This window comes from Plecotus auritus (genome assembly GCF_963455305.1).
Source record: "Plecotus auritus genome assembly, chromosome: 1".
Classification (NCBI taxonomy): Eukaryota; Metazoa; Chordata; class Mammalia; order Chiroptera; family Vespertilionidae; genus Plecotus; species Plecotus auritus.
Genome location: NC_137770.1, coordinates 40,363,158 through 40,379,152, shown reverse-complemented (window position 1 = coordinate 40,379,152; position 15,995 = coordinate 40,363,158).

The window sequence follows — 15,995 nt, the reverse complement described above, 5'->3', positions numbered from 1 at the left end:
TAGGATGCACATCCCTCACACCCACAATGGTCAAAATACATTGAAAACCAGTGGTTTGGCTTCCAATTCTCTATGCCTCTAATCCTGTAGAATGGGAGGACTTCCAGAGCCCTTTTGGCATGAAATGTGGTTAATTCCATTTGTGAATAGAGACAAAATAATCTGCTCCAAAATGTGGTTCAATTATCACCTGGGTTGCAAGTTGCCTGCCTCTATGCTTCTTCATTTGAATGCCATTTTCCTACCCTATATCCATGCTTCTTAAGTCAGTTATGGGCCATTGTGCAAAGCAAATGCAAGACAGCAAAGAGTTAAGGTTCTATTATCCAAATGCATTCCAGCAACCCAAGAACATCATGTCCTCCGGATTGCTGAGAGGCAAAATTCCCCCAAATATTTGAATCTTCCAAATAGAATAGCAAGATTGAGGTGGAGGACCAGACTGGAAAACAAAAGAGAAGAGGAACCTCCAGGGGGAAGTGGCAGATGGTCCACCAGGTGGACCTTGACAGTCCACAGAATTGGCCAAACTGACTGGTGGACCAGGCAATTTTTAGCAACGATTGCAGTGTGAGCCAGAGTGCACCAGCCATATGGCACAGAGCCAGTCATCACTGCTAGGGACATTCCAACCAGATAAGCAATAGATTCATTGCCGGAAGCAGGTTGAGGGGCACAAGGGGGGAAGTTAGGGAGCACAGGCAGGCAAGCAGGATGGAACAGGGATGGAACAGAGCATGCTCACAACCCACATCTAACAGGTTCCAACATGCCTGAACAGGTAACTAGTAAGGTGGCTTAACCTTTGGTCTCTGCACACCCGGGAACATTGCCCTCTAAGAAAGATTTGATTTACTCAAAGAAGTAATTAAATCTGGTGGCACAGTGCTAATCAGGATAGCATTCATCAGCACTCTGAGCTGGAAAATTCTTTTTCTCCCCTTTGTAAATGCCCAAACCCTGGGCACCTTATTATTCAAGTTTTTAATTAAAATGGAACAGGAACAGTTCAATAACCTGGAGCAATCCATCATGCTCACAACCTAATAAAGGAATGCAAGGTCGCAAAGACACTCTCCCCTCTACTGGGTACTGTAAGGCTCCATGGCGAGAAAGCAAGGAGTCGCTTGGTACTTTACCTCTCTGTCATATTGCATAGTTGCTGCTGAACTGCACCAAAGGTATTTGTAATCTCATGACGGTGACTGGAAGGGGTTGAAGGACACAGATTAAGTCTCAGAGCAATACAGCTGAGTAAGAATGGAAGGTCAGTCAGTTGACTCTTCCCACAATTCCCTGAACAAGGCAATTATTCATGAAGGAAATTTTAAATTATTTTCATTAGACTTATGTTTTACCAATCTAACCAAAGTGATTAATTAGGGATTAAAATATTTACTCTGCACATGCTGTCTTGGCTCAGCACTAGCATATTTAAGCATTGTGCTAAAAGGGTCAGCTGTTTCCAGTATTGTTTGGAATTCATTTCCTATTTTCTGTGTAAAAGGGCACTGACACGCATGTCTATACCATACTTGGGGGCTCTCCAGGCACCAAACCAGAGAAGGAAAAAGAGGCTCCGGAGTTCCTATCCTTTACCCCTCACATTTCTTCCTTATTGGACCACTTGGTGTTGATGGCCATAGTTTTGTTGAACTGGTGTCTTTGTAACAAGGTACCCAGAATGCCTGGGAGCCAACACAACATCCCAATCCATGATAGATGATAGAGTAGTGACAGTTGTACCGTGAGATATGCACTGGCACACAGGTGTGAAAGATACAAGAGTGGAAGGATTTTCAGAGATTTTAGAGTTTCCAGCACTATATGATTGCATAAAGCAATGATAATAATGGTTTCCTGAGCATTGAGATAGTGGCAGCAGAAGTGGTTATTAAAACAGGACACCCAAGCCCCACTTGTCCCAGGATGCCCAGCAGAGCCAGAGCATGTATATGAGTTTGAATTTACTGCCTTAATGAGACTCCAAATGGGACATCAGAGCTGAAGATACGCCTTGGTTATTCATAAGTTTCAACCCTTTTAAGATATTGCTGTGACATTGAAAGGAAAGAAGCTGGAGGGAGAATTGCTCACTTAGGTGCTACTGGGCGCTCTCACCAAAGTGATGAGACCCATGAGGCTTCCATGACTGCCCCTCGAAAGGCTTGTACCGAGTAAAGAGATGCAGGTTTTGCGTAAGCATTTTCTCATTTGCTTCCTGCCAACAGTGTTAATCACATTCCTTCAACTCACCAAGCCCTTAGAGATACAAAAAAAATTATGTATATGACATAGGAAAAACCAACTAATTGCTCTGAAGCAGAGATGGTGAATCAGTACAGAGGGGTAAGTGGAGCCATGATACTTGCAGGATACAGTGGAAGAGAATAGTAAATTTAACACTGTGCCTGCCGGAATAGGCAGAGTTCAGAAGGGTAGGCTGAAGAGTGCTGCCATTAGAAGAGGAGGGAGCTGTGTATGAGGAAAACCACCAGGGTGGGGTGCACTGATGCCAAGCATGAAAAGTGGCCAATGGAGAGGGTGAGTCCACAGTACCCCAAGCAGGAGCGAGGTCCTAGATTGGGCAGAGGGAGGGATTTATTGACAGGAAGAGCAGTAGTTTCAGCGGAGGCCACGAGCCAGGTTGGCTGGGACCCAAGCAGACAGCTGGTGTGGAGACATGGCTATGGCAGCAGGTACAGCTACACAGCTCTGGAGTTTATCTAGGAATCATAGTAACAAAAATGAACACTTATGGAGTGCTTCCCACGTGCCACGTACTATAAGGACAATATCTCACTTTCTTTAATCCTCACAACAAACCTCTGTTCCTTTTGTACACAGCTATTAAAAGCCAGAACTAGGATTCCAACCCAGGTTTGTCGGGGAGAAAGCTTATGCTCTTAATGGGCACCAAATGCACACATGCAGTGGAATGAAGACGAGAGGAGCTGCTGTGAGCCTTATGATGCCTAAGGGATAGGCATAGAGAAACTGAGGGCCATCTCACAACCTAATGCAGTGGTGTGATCTAGAAGACTCTAGGGCAGTGGTTCTCAGCCTTCCTAATGCCGCGACCCTTTAATACAGTTCCTCATGTTGTGGTGACCCCCAACCATAAAATTATTTTCGTTGCTACTTCATAACTGTAATTTTGCTACTGTTATGAATCGTAATGTAAATATCTGTGTTTCCCAATGGTCTTAGGCGACCCTGCTAGTGGTTCTCAACCTGTGAGTCGTGACCCACAGGTTGAGAACCGCTGCTGTAGAGCCTAAGACCATTGGGAAACACAGATATTTACATTACGATTCATAACAGTAGCAAAATTACAGTTATGAAGTAGCAACGAAAATAATTTTATGGTTGGGGGTCACCACAACATGAGGAACTGTATTAAAGGGTCGTGGCATTAGGAAGGTTGAGAACCACTGCTCTAGGGAATATACCTGAGGTTGGAAACCAGCAAATTTTGGATTCTAATTTTGACTCAGATCCCCCAAAGTCTCTTGACTTTAGGAAAGCCACTCAATCTTTATATCTTAGAGTCAAAGGCACTCATTAAACAAAAACAATACTGCTTACTCTATAGACCTTATGAGGCTATTATAGGGATGTACTAGAGTAATTTAGTGCATTTAAATGGTTTACAATTATTTGGCAAGTTCTATGGGCAAGCAGTATGCTAAACATTTTACCTGCATTTTTTCATCAAGTTCTCATGATAACCCTGTGCATATGTGCTACTATTCCCATGAGATACAAGAGGAAAAAAATATTTCATAAAGTTCAAAGAACCACAAGCACATAAGGTTTTATGATTATGACTTTGTAGGAAGTAGTATTATCCAGTTTAAAGAGAATATGATGAAAAATATCCTCTGAACCTTCTAGAAAGAAAAAAGTCTAGAGGCTGAAGTAAGGCATGCATAGGTATGTCATTAGGAATCATCCTATATAATAAAGAGCTAATATGCTAATTAGATCGAAGAGCAGAACGACTGTCCAGACGACCTTCCAGACAACCGTCCAGACGACCCTGTGGCCGAGGTTGTGAGGGCCGGCCAGGGCTATGAGGGCTGAGCCCCTTCCATGAATTTCATGCACCGGACCTTTAGTGTAATATAACTGAAGGCTCAGCTACAGGGGAAATTTTATAGAGAAGCAATGTTGGTTAGCTGGAATTCTGAATAACTGAATTTGGGATAATCTTGACTCTATTTCTGAGAGAGAATGTATCAGATAAAAACCAAATTGATTTGGCCAACAGCTCTGAAACATTATCTGGCCCTAGAAGTTGGACATGTTTAAGGTATTTTAAGTCTCAAGGGAAGTTATACTTATATATCTAACTTTTATAGCCATTGCAACCTCACCAAGATGAAAAAGATGCATAACAGGATTTGCATTCCTTCTCGGAATATGACTGCTGCAAGCAAACAGTTCAGAACTGACTTGTTTGTAATATTATTAAAAGTCTCGAACGTTTCTCACAGGGCAAAATGCCCCTAGGGGAAAGAAGTCACCTGCCACTTTCTAATGTTATTTAATCTTTTTAGTCTGTTTGGGCTGTAAACTGTCAATCACAGTTGATGTTTAGTCACCTTGAATGCTGTTTAATCAGAAGAATACTTTGTATATCTCTAAATACCTGATGACACAGGAATTAAGTCTTCACAATAATTACTCCACGACATCATTTGACATCATTACTCATAGGCCATTTTTAATCTCTCCTGGTTGTTCACTAAGAAATATTTCATTACTGCTACATAAATGGAACTGTTATTTCACGTTGAGAACAAGGATAACTGAAATCTGCACATTGGGCTGTTTATAATGCCTGAATGGCCCTGTCTGTGGCTAAGTGTTGCTGATGACAGGATAATTATGAACATGGGAACTGATTGCCAAGTGTGTGCAACAAGAAACAAGAGCAGCTCTGGTTCCGCATTGGACAAGAGATTAGTGCCATGTGCACGGAGGTTCATGCTAATGTATTCAACTTATTAAGGTATTGGAAGATGACTTTTCTCACAAATGTAAAGAGAAAAGATTGTAGGTCATGCACCAGTATGTTAATTATATGTGTCTTTGTGACTATGAATGTTCCATCCTAATGTTTCCCTTCCTCTTTCACTCTTTTTACCTTTATTTTATCCTTTTCTACATTTTCCAAATTGTGTACACTGAATACTATTTTTACAAAGACAAATATAAATACAGTACATTTAGGAATGTGTAAAATTATAAGCAGTTGGTAATATTACATAAAATAAAGACACATTTAGTTTAACATATTGTTATGTTAAATCTAATAATACTAGCTTCAAGTGCCTGCTTGCCATGAGTTGTTGGAATGATAGTCATAGGATCCCAATCTTCTACAAATGGCTCTGTCAGCATGATTATTGGGATGGATTCAGTTTTGAAGGCTGAGAAAATGTTGGTTGGTATTTTCTGTTGGAGTGTGAGGCCATCCCTCCCTTTCTTCCTTTTTCCCTTCCTTCCTCCCTCTCTCCCGCTCTTTCCCTCCTCCTCCTTCTCTTGTTCTTCTCTCTCTCTCTCTTTCCCTTATGATCTGTTCTTAAAGAAGTGTTTGAAAACTTGGATTTTCCTGTCTAGTTTAAAAGGAGTGCAGAAAATTCATTCACTCATTCATTCATTCCACAAATATTTCTTGAGCACTGCAATGTGTGCCAGGCCCTGTTCTGGGTGCTGAAATGCAGCTGGGAACAAAGCAAACAAAATCCCTGGCTGCATTGAGCTAAATCCTAGGGAGGGAAGACAAAAGAAACAAGACAATCTAATAAAATGAAATGTATGCATGATGGTGATAACTGCTATGGCAAAAAGCTGAAAAGAAAAGAGAGAAGGGAGAGTGTATGGAGGGGCTGCAATGTAAATAGGTGGTCAGGGAAACCTTACTGATAAGGTGATATTTGAGTCAAGGAGGTGATGACTGGAGGCCGTGGGACCATATGGGGGAAGAAATAGGAAGAAAAGATGCTTTGAGGTGAGAATGTGCAAGGAGCGACAGTGAGGAGGCCAGTGTGGCAGGAGTGTGGAGATGAAGAGCTATAGGAAATGAGGTCAAAGAGGTAATGGGCTGCTCATGCAGGGCCTTGTAAGCCACTGTAAGGACTCCTGTGTTTCTGCAGAGTGGAATGCAAAGCTATAAAGGCTTTTAGCTGAGGAGTGACATGACCTATCTTTCATTCTGAGTCATTTTGTGGACTATGCTAAGGACACACTGAAAAAAGAGCAAGGGCAGAAGCAGGGAGACCAGTAAGAGGCTATTGAAGTATTCCAGGTGAAGCTTTTATACCAGTGGGTGTAATCCTTGTGGAGATGTTGAGAAAGGGACCGATATGGATACATTTTGAAGGTAGAGCCAACGAGATTTATTGACTGGTCAGATGTGGGATTTAAGAATGGTTTTTAGTCTGAGTAACTGGAAGGATGAAGCTGACAAAAATATAGGTGGTTTTTAAAGGCATGAGACTGGATGAGGTCAGAAGGAAAAAGTGTAGAAAGAGAAGAGATCCAAGGACTGAACCGTGGCACTCCATGTTGAGGGGACAGGGAGGTAAATACCAGATTAGTCCAGGTGATTACTACCTGTTGTAACAAACAAAACTAGAAATAAATAAAGGTTCAAATTTAATAGGTGTATATTTCTCATTTACTTAAAGTAAAAAATGGATGTTCTGGTGGCTGAGTGACTCTCCTTCCATTTTCGGGCTTCTCTGTCTTTGACACATGGTTTCCAAGGTCATTGTGAACATCTGCATCATGGGAGGAGAAAGGAAAAGAACATGGAAACATGGAGGATGGTGCATGGGAAAATTTTGGGATTGCACCTACAAGTGGTACCTGTGGCCTGTCCAAAGTGCAAGTGAGATTCAGAAATTCAGTCTAACCAAGTGCTCATGAAAAATAGAAAGCATGTTTGATAAGCAGCTATCTAGGCTCTGTCTCAAAGAGGAACCAGCAAAGGAGACTGAGACAGATGAGCTAATATGGTGTGAGAAAGATCAGTAGAGCATGATGTCCAGGAAGCCAAGTAAAGAAAGAGATTTCAAGGAGGAGAGATTGGTCAACTGGGTCCAGTGCTAATGAGAGGTCAAGCAGATGCAGGCTGAGAACTGGCCATTGGAAGATTATTATTATTACTAGAGGCCAGGTGTATGGATTCATGCACTGGTGGGGTCCCTCAGCCTGGCCTGCAGAGATCAGGCAGAAATTGGCAGGTTGACATCCCCCGAGGGGTCCTGGAGTGCAAGAGGGCACTCTGCAAAGTTGCTGTCATTCGGCAGCTCCTGTATTGAGCATCTGACCCCTGGTGGTCAGTGCACATCATAGCTACCGGCCAGTCAGATGATCACTTAGGTTTCTATATATATAGACTAGAGGCCCGGTGCACGAAATTCGTGCATGGGGGTGTGTGTCCCTCAGCCCAACCTGCACTGGGGTGCATGGGGGGGGGTGTCCCCACACCTCAGCATGCATGGGGGTGTGTGTCCTCCAGCCCTCTCCAATCTGGGACCCCTCTAGGGATGTCCGACTGCCCGTTTAGGCCTGATCCCAGTAGGATTGGGCCTAAACAGGCAGTCAGACATCCCTCTCACAATCCAGGACTGTTGGCTCCCAACTGCTCGCCTGCCTACCTTCCTGATTGTCCATAACCACTTCTGCCTGCCGGCCTGATCATTCCCTAACCACTCCCTTGCCAGCCTGATTGATGCCTAACTGCTCCCCTGCCAGCCCGATTGCCTCTAACTGCCCTCCCCTGCAGGCCTGGTCCCCCCAACTGCCCTCCCCTGCAGGCCTGGGTCCCCCCTCAACTGCCTTCCCCTGCTTGCCTGATCACCTATAACTGCCCTCCTTTGCAGGCCAGGTCCCTCCCAACTGCCTTCCCCTGCTCGCCATCTTGTGGCAGCCATCTTGTGTCCACATGGGGGCAGCCATCTTTGACCACATGGGGGTAGCCATCTTGTGTGTTGGAGTGACAGTCAATTTGCATATTATTCTTTTATTAAATAGGATTATTATTAACATTGCTGGTGACTTGACAAGGGCAGAGTTGGTAGCGTGATGGAGCAATGATTTGTTGGGATGAGTCATAGAGAAAAATAAAGAAAAGAAATTAGACAGCATGGATAACTCCAGAACCTGTTGAATGCAGATTAATGCAAAGGCTTATCAGCAACTTCCCTGTCATGGTTGTGGCAGGAAACAGAATTCACCCAGGTGGTTCCAATAAAGCAACTTTAAGGAAAGTATTACTTATGGAGGTGTGGCCTGGGTTGAGGGAATAAACAACAGATGTTGAGGTACCCAGGATCTAGCTATAATAGGAAGTTATTATTACCTACTAAGTGAAGGGTCAAAAAGAAAAAATTAAGGTACTGGAATACAAGGAGAGATGAAAGAGCAAAGAAGAGTCCAATGGGAGCTGTGATCATGGAGAAAACTAGTTGTTGCCTGAGACAGAGCATGGAAGGAAGGAAGAAACCAGAAAAGAAAACAACCCCGAATCTTTACTCTCACCCTCTGATTGTTAAAGATTGGCCAAATCAAATGATAAGTCCACCAGTAAGGAAGCTCAGGAGACATGGTCCACAAGGGTCATCCTCCCATGGCACAAAGAAAGGTCAAGAAATGTGGAGAATGAATCAGCAGGTGGGGAGGGAAGGACAGAAAATAACAAGCTCAGAAGGATTACTTAACTTGGGTTTCAGAAGCGGAAGAATGTTTGCTGCATCTCATAAAGGATATTCCTTTTGCTTGATGGAGTGCTCAGGGGATAGTCACCATTTCTTTCCTGATGACTATCACATGACATGAAGAAGATATGGTTACTCCAAATAACGACAAACAGGTTTTATATAGTACACCATACTGTGGAGGTTAGCATACCATGTTTGCTTAAAATGGGAAACATATTTGTCTAACCCTCCAAAAGCTGATTCAATGATAGCAACCAGTCCACAGGAAGGGGTATATAAGTCCCACAATGTTCTAAAGCAGCAAATTGTGTGAATAGCTAAGATAAAGAGGGCTTACTGAATACCCAAAACTATTTGCATTCAACTGAGAAGGAAGTAAATTTGTACTGGTAAACCACATGCAAAGTATGATTTGTGATTATAAAGCCAGGTGATAATGTTATACAATTGGGTCATGTGTATGCGTGTGCATGCACCATTGTCAGAAGAGAATTCAAGAGAGATTCCAGAGTATAGCAAAATCAGCATAACCACTATGCCCTCCACCTCTGCCCCTAGCTCCTCCTCTTCTAATTTTGTACAATATAAGCACATCCAGGAATCATCTCTCTTTTGTGGAAGAGATAACAGCTTTACACAATATTCATGTTTTCAAAAATATCCCACACAGAGCACACTTGAGGTTTCTTTCATAACTCTCCTAATCATCTTGTACCCAATACAATTAGAATTATCTAAATTAGTTATCAGTTTGCCAAATTGTTTCCTACTTTAAAAAAGTCATATTGCAAAATTATAGGTATAGCCAAAGACAGAACCAAATTCTATGCAGACATTTGGAGAGAGATAATGTTCTTAATCCTAATTAGAATTCTTTCCCTTTCCTATATGAACCTCTCAGAATCAGGGGTGACCTTATTTTCATTTGGATAGAGGCCTAGTAAATCAACTGATTTTCATTTGTCTTGCAACACATCACCTCCTATTCAATGTGTTTATTTAAGCTTTGGGCCTTTGACTATCTTTCTGCATTACTGTTGCTCCCCAAAATATCCATTTGGAATACATTGCATTCTATTTCCCTTATTATGCAATATAAATTTTAGTACAACTTAACTTTTGTTTGACCCATAAGCCCTGCCTTTTGAAGCTAGTGCTTCCAAGTTCAGCATTATAATGTTTCTATTAGTGTTCCACAAAGACCAGAAAATGTCAAAATCTGTTCTCCCATCCTTCCATAACACTAGAGTTTAAACCAGGCATGTGGTTGCTCAAGTAGTGGTTACACTTTCAGCCCTCTTTGCAACCAAGTGTGGCTATGTGACTAAGTCCAGGCCATGGAATGTGTGCAACTTCTGGGACCTCCAACTTTAAAGCTGAGCCACTTGTCCCAGTGCACCTCTCTTTCCCATTACCATTAAGCTGGGGTATGGATGCGACCATGTCCATGCTTTGATTAATCAAATTCAGCTTTGATTATGAAAACAAGACAATGGATGGTAGGCCAATAAGATAGGTTCCTTAATGACCCTGTTAAATAGAACTTTCCTACATCCTTGGAATATTCTCCCTAGAACTATCTTCTTTAAGCCACTATATTTAAGTTACTTTGTTAAAGCAACTCAACATCTACCCTAACTAAAACCATCTCAAATGGGTTAAACATCTCAAATACATCAGAAAAGATGATAATAGATTAGAAATATAACTACTTTTGAGCTGGAATATCATTTTATCTTTATAGTTCTGTTTGAGTAAACAAAACATGGACATAACCAGGATATTTTCCTTCCTTACCCTGATCATGAAGTCTAAATTACAACTCTTACTTTCAACATTTCAACATCTGGTGTTTTTATCAAAGACTCTTCACTCAAACTATAATCTGGGGAAAAAGTAAATATTTGTAAATAACATTAACTGTTGACTAAGTTAAAATAGGAACAATGATCTAGAAACAAGAATTTGTTTCTTATAATAAACTTTTTATTGAGGATTTCTAAATTCAGGTTCAACTGGCAATTAGAGCCATCAACCACAACAAATAATAATAAAATTAAAAATAAATAAACAAACTCAAACAAACAAACAAAAAAAACACAGAGAAATTTGCATCTTGATCTTTTTTATTTTTCAGCAGGTGCATCTGGGGATCCATCTGTTTGGTTGCTGAATTGAACAGTAGTGTTTGTTGGCGTAATTAGGAGTTGTCACTCAAAACAAGAAGACGACTTCTCCAAAAAAAGTTGACTCCTGGAAATATTGCGACGTATAGAAACGTAAGATTTCTTTGTATTTTCTTGAGGAAGTGTTCTGCATCTTGCTAATAATAAAAAGAGCTTCTGATGTGGCATTTGCTGAAATAATGAGGCATTTTTTAAAGAAGCAGAACAAATCAGCATGAAAGTCTCATACCCCAGGGTTGCAGCAATAGATTCATTTTTATCTTTCTAAATATTCAAGTGGCTTGATATAAATATCCTTGGGGTCAGGCCAGTGCATAGGTGCAAAACTATACCCAGATGGATGCCTGTGATAGAAATATGCAGCCACTCAAAAGGGCTGGTGCATGCTGAAGACCCTGTGTCTTGTTATGCAATCTAGTTTCAGGTTTTGTGACTACATTTTAAAAAGCAGCAATTATACAACTGTGGCAACCCAACCAATAAGCTAAACCTCAGAAATGTGGCCTCTGCATCGAAAAAGATTTTCTTTCTCCATTGGACTACGTTGGTGCCCTTAAAAAAAATCAAATGACCAAAAGTATGGGGCTCTCTATTCTGCCTATGGCCTATTTATGTCTGTATCTAATATCACATTATTTCAATGACTGTAGCTTTATAATAAGTCATAAAATCAGATAGTGAAGAACTCCAAATTCATACTTCTTTCCAAGATAGCCCATTAAACATCTAAGTTCTTTAAATTTCCATACAAATTTTAAGATCAAGTCTATTCACAAAACTCTTAAAAACTGAAGTTTAAAAGGTTTAATGTGGCCATGCATCCACAGAGTTCCATGCATCCAAGCAGAGTTGTATACATTCACGTGCCTGTGTAGTTTGAGACACTAGCATCTTGGGATCACATGCCTCATCATGGGAATCAATTTTTCTTCCCATTTGGCTATCAACTACTCCCAAATCATGCCATTTGTCCAGTGAGCCATTTGTCCTTCACTAGCAGCTCTGCATTTTCAGGACTGGACTAACTAACCAGGTCTTATCACATCATAAATACAACCAAGCACCACAACAAAATTGCTCATTACCTTGACTAAAACCAAGTGGATTAAAATATCAAAAATTTTTTAATTTAATAAATCTTTATTGTTCAGATTATTACAATTGTTCCTCTTTTTCCCCCCAAAGCTCCCCTCCACCCAGTTCTTACCCCACACTCTGCCCTTACCCCCCACACTGTCCTCATCCATAGGTGTACAATTTTTGTCCAGTCTCTTCCCGCACCCCTCACACCCCTTTTCCCCCAAGAATTGTTAGTCCACTCCCTTTCTATGCCCCTGATTCTATTATATTCACCAGTTTATTCTGTTCATCAGATTCTTTTTTTAAAAAATATATTTTATTGATTTTTTACAGAGAGGAAGGAAGAGGGATAGAGAGTTAGAAACATCGATGAGAGAGAAACATCGATCAGCTGCCTCTTGCACACCCCCTAACTGGGGATGTGCCCGCAGCCAAGTTACTTGCCCTTGACCGGAATCAAACCTGGGACCTTTCAGTCCACAGGCTAACGCTCTATCCACTGAGCCAAACCGGTTTTGGCAGATTCTTTTATTCACTTGATTTTTAGATTCACTTGTTGATAGATATGTATTTGTTGTTCATAATTTTTATCTTTACCTTTTTCTTCTTCTTCCTCTTCTTAAAGAATACCTTTCAGCATTTCATATAATACTGGTTTGGTGGTGATGAACTCCTTTAGCTTTTTCTTATCAGTGAAGCTCTTTATCTGCCCTTCAATTCTGAATGAAAGCTTTGCTGGGTAGAGTAATCTTGGTTGTAGGTTCTTGCTATTCATCACTTTGAATATTTCTTGCCACTCCTGTCTGGCCTGCATAGTTTCTGTTGAGAGATCAGCTGATAGTCGTATGGGTGCTCTCTTGTAGGTAACTAACTGTTTTTCTCTTGCTGCTTTTCATATTCTCTCTTTGTCTTTTGCTCTTGGCATTTTAATTATGATGTATCTTGGTGCGGTCCTCTTTGGATTCCTTTTGTTTGGGGTTCTGTGCGCTTCCTGAACTTGTAAGTCTATTTCTTTCACCAGGTGGGGGAATTTTTCAGTCATTATTTCTTCAAATAGGTTTTCAGTATGTTGCTCTCTCTCTTCTTCTGGCACCCCCATAATTCGGATGTTGGTATGCTTGAAGTTATCCCAGAGGCTCCTTACACTATCTTCATATTTTTGGATTCTTTTTTCTTTTTGCTTTTCCGGTTGAGTGTTTTTTGCTTCTTTGAATTTCAAATCTTTGACTTGATTCTTACGATCCTCTAGTCTGCTGTTAGATCTCTGTATAATATTTTTTATTTCAGTCAGTGTATGCTTAATTTCTAGTTGGTCCTTTTTCATATCCTTGAGGGTCTTGCTAAATTTATTGGCCTTTTCTAGAAAATTCTTGAAAGACCTTATAACCGTGGTTTTGAACTTTATATCCAGTCGTTTGCTTTCCTCCATTTCTTTCATTTGTGATCTGTTTCTTTGTCTCCACATTTTCACTGCTTCCCTCAGTTGATAGAGTGGCTTTGTGTGCTAGGTGTCCTATAGGGCCCAGTGGCTCAGCCTCCCCAGTTACCTGAGGTGGACACTCTTGGTGCACCCCTTTTTGGGCTGTGTGCACAGTCTTGTTGTAGTTAAGTCTTGATTGTTGTTGGTATCACTGGGAGGAATTGACCTCCAGGCCAATTGGCTGTGAGGATCAGCTGTGTCTACGCTGGGAGAACTTCTGTGCTGGAGACACCCTTATGAGACAAGACTTGCAAAAAGCCTCTGTGCTCAGCTTGGATGGGGCGGAGTCTCAGGGTGGAGCAGACAGCATTGGTTTCCCATCAGCCCTGCCCTAATAGGCCCCTGTGTCTCAGTGTCCTGTGGTAATCACTGCAAGCACCTCTGAGAGAAAGCCGCCCTTGAGTTCTGCCTGCTGCCAGACAGTCTAGTTTCTCCCCGAATGAGTCGGGGTCCCCAGAGTCTCACCCGGAATTGGAGTTCAGTGCAGTCGGGAGCTTTTGTCTCCCTCCTGCTTGAGAAAGCCAGCTTGAGTTGCCCGCCCTCTCCGTGCGCGCGCCTCAGTACCTCTGCCTTCCATAGTTCCTCTGAGTCTCAGTGTGCTTTTCTCTTTCCTGACAGTCCAGTTTCACCCCATATGAGTCTGGGTCCCCAGAGTCTCGCCCGGAACTGGAGTTCAGTGCAGTCAGGAGCTTTTTGTCTCCCTCCCGCTTGAGAAAGCCAGCCGTGCACTCAGTTGCCAGTCCTCTCCATGCACGCGTCTCAGTACCTCTCTAAAATATCAAATTTTAACTGATACATAAAAAAAGATTGTGACTTGTTTGTTTGTGTCAAATATATCCTATGGAACAAGTTCAAACAGAATTTGTAATTTCTAAAATGTTCAGGAATGTCAATTTAACTTTTCTCCAAACTAAACTGGAAGATGCCAGACTAACTTTTAAATAAAAACTTCATTTAGATTGCCAGACTAACTTTTAAATAAAATTTTTTATAAAAGACAGCTTTCCATTACTTAACTAGTCTCTCCGCAGGGTATCAAGGAAAGATACTTTCCAAAACCAACTTAGTTTATCTATCATATGTCAATTAATAGCAACAGGATATCAGGCCTTCCCATTTTAATTTCTAGTCAATTCTACCCTTACAAAAGACTCTTTCCATCTTGAGAAAATGGTTTCAAAAAGAGAATAACTAGTGGAAGAGGAAAGGGAAAAAAGTCTTTCTTATAAAATTAAATCTTCTTTAGCAGACCCTGGCATGTACTTAACATATTCCCTCCAGTTAAGTTGCAAAAGCCATACAAATAATAATTGTGGCTAAGTGCACTACATTGACAGTCAATATTGTATTTTCCAAGCTTGTACTCATTATTCTTTATAGTATTCACGCATTTGGTGAAAGATCAAAAGATTTACATATCATATGGAGTGCTTTAGGGAATAACTTGCTGAGTACTTTAAATACACAACGTTCCACAGCCTTTTAAATATGGATTTTACTTCTCTCTTCTTTGTGATAAAGAAATAACAAGATAGAGCTAGATGTTTTTTTCTCAATATAACAAAATGTCTATTTTTAAATATAAGATAAAAGTCTGATATTTTTATCTCTAATTCTAAATATAATTTTGTGAATTGTGCTGCTATGAACATAGGGGTGCATATATCCTTTCTGATAGGTGTTTCTAGTTTCTTGGGATATATTACTAGAAGTGGGATCACTGGGTCAAATGGGAGTTCTTTTTTTTTTTTTTTTTTTTGAGAAAACTCCATACTTTTCTCCACAGTGGTGCACCAGTCTGCATTCCCACCAGCAGTGCACGAGGGTTCCTTTTTCTCTGCATCCTCACGAGCACTTATCATTTGTTGATTTGTTGATAATAGCCATTCTGACAGGTGTGAGATGGTACCTCATTGTCGTTTTGATTTGCATCTCTCAGATGATTAGTGACTTTGAGGATGTTTTCATATGTCTCTTGGCCTTCTGTATGTCCTCTTTCGAAAAGTACCTATTTAGGTCCATTGTCCATTTTTTAATTGGGTTGTTTATCTTCCCTTTGTTAAGTTGTATAAGTTCCCTGTAAATGTTGGGAGATTAAACCCTTATAGCTAAGATTTGGAAACAGCCTAAGTGCCCATCAGCAGGTGAGTGGATTAAAAAACTGTGGTACATCTACACAATGGAATACTATGCTGCTGTAAAAAGGAAGGAACTCCTACCATTTGCAATAGCATGGATGGATCTGGAGAACATTATAAGTGAAATAAGTCAGTTGGAGAAAGATAAATATCACATGATCTCACTCATTTGTGGAATATAATGAACAACATAAACTGATGAACAAAAACAGAACCTGACACAGAGAATCATCGATCAGACCATCAAACCTGAGGGAAGGCAGGGAGGGTGGGAGGAAGGGGGAGAGATCAACCAAAGGACTGTATGCATGCATATAAGCCTAACCAATGACACAGACATTAGGGTGGTGAGGGCATGAGCCAGGGAGTGAGGGAG